A 6,053-nucleotide genomic window follows, 5' to 3' on the forward strand; every position below is an offset into this window, starting at 1 on the left:
CTCTGTGATGTCAGAATTAAGGCTCAGAATCTAGGGGAGCCTCCTACACTTCTGAAGTAGGAGTGAGGTGGGGAGGGTTGGGGTAAAATGATTTCCTTAGATAAGAAAAATTGCTTCGTTTCTAGTAAGTGTCAAGCTCTTCATGCACATTTCACCAAAGACCCAACAGGTCAGCCTCATTACTTCCCTGTTTTCCTGCATTAACCTGAAACACAGTGACCTCAAGTAACAGGCCCCAGTTCACACAGCCTTTAGGGCCCTCTCCTGGATTCCAATATGCAGGCTTTGGGAATGTGTATTGACAAGTAGAGCTGGGTGTGAGTGCTTCACTCTCAGGATCCAAGAGTTTAGGCAACTAGCCTGAACATCACAAAGCAAACAGTTAGCAAAGTGCGGGTTTGGGGGCCGGGTATGGTGGCTTACGCCATTCATAAGTCACTGAATGGCCATCACTGCCCACCACCTTGGGGCCTAACAAAGTGCCCAGCACGGGCTGGGCGTGGTGGCTCACACCTGTAATCCCAGCACTTTGGGAGACCGAGGCAGACGGATCACCTGAGGTCAGGAGTTAAAGACCGGCCTGGCCAACATGGCAAAACCCTGTCTCTGCTAAAAATACAAAAATTAGCCGGGCGTGGTGGTGCACACCTGTAATCCCAGCTACTTGGGAGGCTGAGTCAGAAGAATCTCTTGAGCCTAGGAAACGGAAGTTGCAGTGAGCCGAGATCGTGCCACTACACTCCAGCCTGGATGACAGAGCAGGGAAATGAAGTGAGGCCGGAACTGTGCAGGAATCTGTTAGGCAGACGAAAGAGCACTGTGAAGTCCTCAAGGTGGGCATGTGCTGGGTGAGCTGGAGGCCCCACCAGGAGGCCAGAGGGGTTGGAACAGAGTCAGTGAGAGGGCGAGGGCTGGGAAAGGGGGGCTGGGAGGTAGGCAGGAACCAGATTGTGTCAGGCTTTGCAGGCCTTTGTATGGACTTGGCTTCTACTGTGAGTGAGATGCTAGCCATTGCAGAATTTGTTTATTTTGGCTGTACTTTTTCTTTCTTTCTCTTTCTTTCTCTCTCTCTCTTTCTTTCTTTCCTTCCTTCCTTCTCTTTCTTTCTTTCTTTCTTTCTTTCTTTCTTTCTTTCTTTCTTTCTTTCTTTCTTCCTTCCTTCCTTCCTTCCTTCCTTCCTTCCTTCCTTCCTTTCTTTCTTCTCTCTCTCCTTTCTTTCTTTTTTTGTTAACTGATTTCTCTCTTTTCAACGTTCTAAACATTTCCATTGTATACTTCTAAGGGCTCATTGTTTTGTTAATTAAAAAAAAGTCAACACTCATTTGCATCACCGAGAGCCCCTCCTCCTCATTCCCAGTGGGGCTTGGCGAGCAGAAGCTGGTTTTAGAGAAAGAGTTAGGGACTAGAAGATCTCCCCTGATGTGGGTGCCTAACAGAGCTTGACACCTAGTTCTATAAATGTTAGTGGTATTATTATTCAGAGCATTTACATAAGAATCACCCTGATAGCTACTGTTTTGTGGACCTCGACCGTGCTCCCAGCGCTGTGGGAGGCCTTTTTCATTTGCAGCAGCTTTTACTCATCACCGCCCAGTGGAGTCCAAGGCTCTTTCCCTTTGTGATAGGTATGCTTCACTCTCAGGCTCCAAGAGTTTAGGCAACTAGCCTGAACATCACAAAGCAAACAGTTAGCAAAGTGCGGGTTTGGGGGCCGGGTATGGTGGCTTACGCCATTCATAAGTCACTGAATGGCCATCACTGCCCACCACCTTGGGGCCTAACAAAGTGCCCAGCACGGGCTGGGCGTGGTGGCTCACACCTGTAATCCCAGCACTTTGGGAGACCGAGGCAGACGGATCACCTGAGGTCAGGAGTTAAAGACCGGCCTGGCCAACATGGCAAAACCCTGTCTCTGCTAAAAATACAAAAATTAGCCGGGCGTGGTGGTGCACACCTGTAATCCCAGCTACTTGGGAGGCTGAGTCAGAAGAATCTCTTGAGCCTAGGAAACGGAGGTTGCAGTGAGCCGAGATCGTGCCACTACACTCCAGCCTGGATGACAGAGCAGGGAAATGAAGTGAGGCCGGAACTGTGCAGGAATCTGTTAGGCAGACGAAAGAGCACTGTGAAGTCCTCAAGGTGGGCATGTGCTGGGTGAGCTGGAGGCCCCACCAGGAGGCCAGAGGGGTTGGAACAGAGTCAGTGAGAGGGCGAGGGCTGGGAAAGGGGGGCTGGGAGGTAGGCAGGAACCAGATTGTGTCAGGCTTTGCAGGCCTTTGTATGGACTTGGCTTCTACTGTGAGTGAGATGCTAGCCATTGCAGAATTTGTTTATTTTTTTTTTTTTTTTTGAGACGGAGTCTTGCTCTGTCTCCCAGGCGGGAGTGCAATGGCGCGATCTCGGCTCACTGCAAGCTCCGCCTCCCGGGTTCATGCCATTCTCCTGCCTCAGCCTCCCGAGTAGCTGGGACTACAGGCGCCCGCCAACACGTCCGGCTAATTTTTTGTATTTTTAGTAGAGATGGGGTTTCACTGTGTTAGCCAGGATGGTCTTGATCTCCTGACCTCGTGATCCGCCCACCTTGGCCTCCCAAAGTGCTGGGATTACAGGCTTGAGCCACCGCGCCTGGCCAGAATTTGTTTATTTTGGCTGTACTTTTTCTTTCTTTCTCTTTCTTTCTTTCTCTCTCTCTCTCTTTCTTTCTTTCTTTCCTTCCTTCCTTCTTTTTCTTTCTTCCTTTCTTTCTTTCTTTCTTCCTTTCATTCTTCTCTCTCTCTCTCTCCTTTCTTTCTTTTTTTGTTGTTGTTGTTGAGACGGAGTCTCACTCTGTTGCCCAGGCTGGAGTTCAGTGGCACCATCTCGACTCACTGCAAACTCCACCTCCTGGGTTCAAGTGGTTCTTCTGCCTCAGCCTCCAGAATAGCTGGGACTACAGGCGCCCGCCACAACACCTGGCTAATTTTTGTATTTTTTTTTTTTTAGTAGAGACGGGGTTTCACCATATTGGCCAGGCTGGTCTCGAACTTCTGACCTTGTAATCTGCCCTCCTCAGCCTCCCAAAGTGTTGGGATTATAGGCGTAAGCCACTGTGCCTGGCCACTTTTTTCCGTTTTTTGAGAGTTTTGAAAACAGAGGAATGACATCACCTGACTTAGGTTTTAAAAGGACCACACAACTGCAAGGTCTGTGAATTGAGATACTACAACTCCCATGTTACTGGGGCATTTCCCATCATTAGCCTGTTCTAAGTGGAATATTTAAGGGCCTAGCCTGCTTGAAGGAAATCCAATGTGCAAAAATCCGGATAGAACTAACTTCCTGAGGGACTGGCAGTCATTGCGAATTGCTCAGTGTAGCAGGGGTAATGTGGTGATCCCAAGCCTCTGGGCCCTGCTTTCTTTCCGTTGGAAGGACTCATCGCCCAAAGCCCATCAGCTGCATCTCCACAGGTGCCTTCTGCTCACACAGGCACACATAGCCATACAAAATAGGTGTTTCTGAATGTCTCCATGATTAGATAACGGCAATGGTTGTACAACCCATCAGCTGCACCTCCAAGAAGAGTGCCTTCTGCTGATACATGCACACATGGCCATAAAAAAATGGGTGTTTCTGAATGGCTCCAGAATTAGATAATGGCAATGGTTGTATGACTTTGTGAATATACGAAAACCACCAAATGGCACACTTTAAAAGGTACATTTTATGGTATGTGAATTTTATGTCAGCAATAATAATAAAATAATAAAAATACTTCCAGAAATCCTGTTTGTCATAACAGAAATGCTAGACACAACTTAAATGTCTATCCACAGAGATCTGTGTTGTTTTTGTTTTTGTTTTTGAGAGGAAGTCTCACTCTGTTGCCCAGGCTAGAGTGCAGTGGCGCGATCTCGGCTCACTGCAACCTCCACCTCCCATTTTCAAGCGACTCATGCATCAGCCTCCCAAGAAGCTGGGATTACAGACGTGCACCACCATGCCCAGCTAATTTTTATATTTTTGTAGAGTCGGGGTTTCATCATGTTGACCAGACTTGTCTTAAATTCCTGATCTCAGGTGATCCGCCTTCCTTGGCCTCCCAAAGTGCTGGGATTACAGGCATGAGCCACTGCACCTGGCCATGTGTTTGGTTTTGTTTTTACATAAAGACAGGTCTTGAACTCCTGAGCTCAAGTGATCCTCCTGCCTCAGTTACTGAAGCGCTGGGATTAGAGGCAAGAGCCATTGTGCTCAGCTCCCATCTTTATTTGTTTAAATAACAAACATGTATATGTATAACTTTCCTCTTCCTTTCTCTCTCTCTTTCCTCCTTTCCTCCTTTCCCTCTCTTTCTTTCTTCTTTCTTTCTTTCTTTCTTTCTTTCTTTCTTTCTTTCTTTCTTTCTTTCCTCTCTCTCTCTCTCCCTCCGTCCCTCCCTCCCTCTCTCTCTTTCTTTCTTTCCTTCCTTCTTTTCTTTTCTTTTCGTTTTTCTCTTCTCTTCTCCTCTCTTCTCTTTTTTCTTTTCTTTTCCTTCCAAGGTCTTGCTCTGTCTCCCAGGCTGGAGTGCAGTGGTGCCATCATTGCTTACTGTAGCCTCAACCTCCTGGGCTCAAGTGATCCTCTTGCCTCAGTCTCCCAAGTAGCTGGGACTACAGGCGCGCGGCCAACACATCCTAATTTTTGTATTTTTCATAGAGATGGGGTTTTACCATGTTGCTCAGGCTGGTCTCAAACTCCTGGGCTCAAGGGCCTGCCTCGGCCTGAGTGAGGAAGGGACTGCGGGGTTTTACCGTGTTGCCCAGGCTGGTCTCAAGCTCCTGTCTCAGGCAATCCGCCCACCTCAGCCTCCCAAAGTGCTAGGATTACAGGTGTGGGCCACCACACCCAGCCACATATACTAAAACATTATACAGAGGCCAGCATGGCCCCTTAGCAAGGATGACATGCAAATTCGCGAAGCTTTCCATATTTTTGTGATTATTATACATTGCATGATTGTATCAAAATATCTTGTAACACATAAATATATACACTTACTATGTACCCAGAAAAATTAAAAATGAATTTTTTTTGAGATGGAGTCTGGCTCTGTCGCCCAGGCTGGAGTGCAATGGTGCAATCCTGGCTCACTGCAACCTCCACCTCCCAGGTTCAAGTGATTCTCCTGCCTCAGCCTCCTGAGTAGCTGGGATTACAGGTGTGTGCCACCACACCTGGCTAATTTTTTTTTTTTTTTTTTTTGAGATGGAGTCTCTCACTCTCGCCCAGGCTAGAGTGCAGTGGCACCATCTCGGCTCACTGCAAGCTCCGCCTCCCGGGTTCACGCCATTCTCCTGCCTCAGCCTCCCGAGTAGCTGGGACTACAGGCACCCGCCACCATGCCCGGCTAATTTTTTGTATTTTTAGTAGAGATGGGGTTTCACCGTGTTAGCCAGGATGGTCTTGATCTCCTGACCTTGTGATCCTCCTGCCTCGGCCTCCCAAAATGCTGGGATTACAGGCGTGAGCCACCGCACCTGGCAATTTTTGTATTTTTATAATAGAGACAGGGTTTCACCATGTTGGCCAGGCTGGTCTCAAACTCCTGACTTCAGGTGATCTGCCTACTTCAGCCTCCCAAAGTGCTGAGATTACAGGCAAGAGACACCACGCCCGGCCCTTGGAATTCTTTCATTAGCTTCTGTAATTGTCCTCTTTCATAGTCCAATGTAAGCTCCAGGATGGCTGGGGTTTGTTTTGTGTACCTCTGTATCCCCAGCCACTAAGTGCAGTGCCTGGCACTGTGGATGAAGTCAACAGTGGTTGAAAGAATCAAAGGCAGCTCAGAAACTGCATCAAGTGAGGGAAGAGGGAGGTTTCCGACTTGAGTGCTGATGATACAGAGATGGAAACCTTGGGGGAAGTGGGGCATCAGATCTCGAAGATGACTTAATTTGGGATATCTGAGGTGCTTGGGGAGAGATCTAGGAGAGGTGGGATACTCATGTCTAGAAAATATTTAACTCTACTGGGCGCGGTGGCTCACGCCTGTAATCCTGGCATTTTGGGAGGCTGAGGCAGGCAGATCACCT

The 6,053-nt window shown here is 48.2% G+C and overlaps 1 non-coding gene across 1 annotated transcript; it reads left to right on the forward strand.

The window, feature by feature from the left end:
* Positions 1-4,852: 4,852 nt before the first annotated feature.
* On the forward strand, positions 4,853-4,955 carry LOC129457887 (U6 spliceosomal RNA). Its single transcript, XR_008649430.1, has one exon. It is a non-coding gene; the product is annotated as a U6 spliceosomal RNA (small nuclear RNA).
* The last annotated feature ends 1,098 nt before the right edge of the window (positions 4,956-6,053 follow it).

Source organism: Symphalangus syndactylus, chromosome 11 (assembly GCF_028878055.3).
Source record: "Symphalangus syndactylus isolate Jambi chromosome 11, NHGRI_mSymSyn1-v2.1_pri, whole genome shotgun sequence".
Classification (NCBI taxonomy): Eukaryota; Metazoa; Chordata; class Mammalia; order Primates; family Hylobatidae; genus Symphalangus; species Symphalangus syndactylus.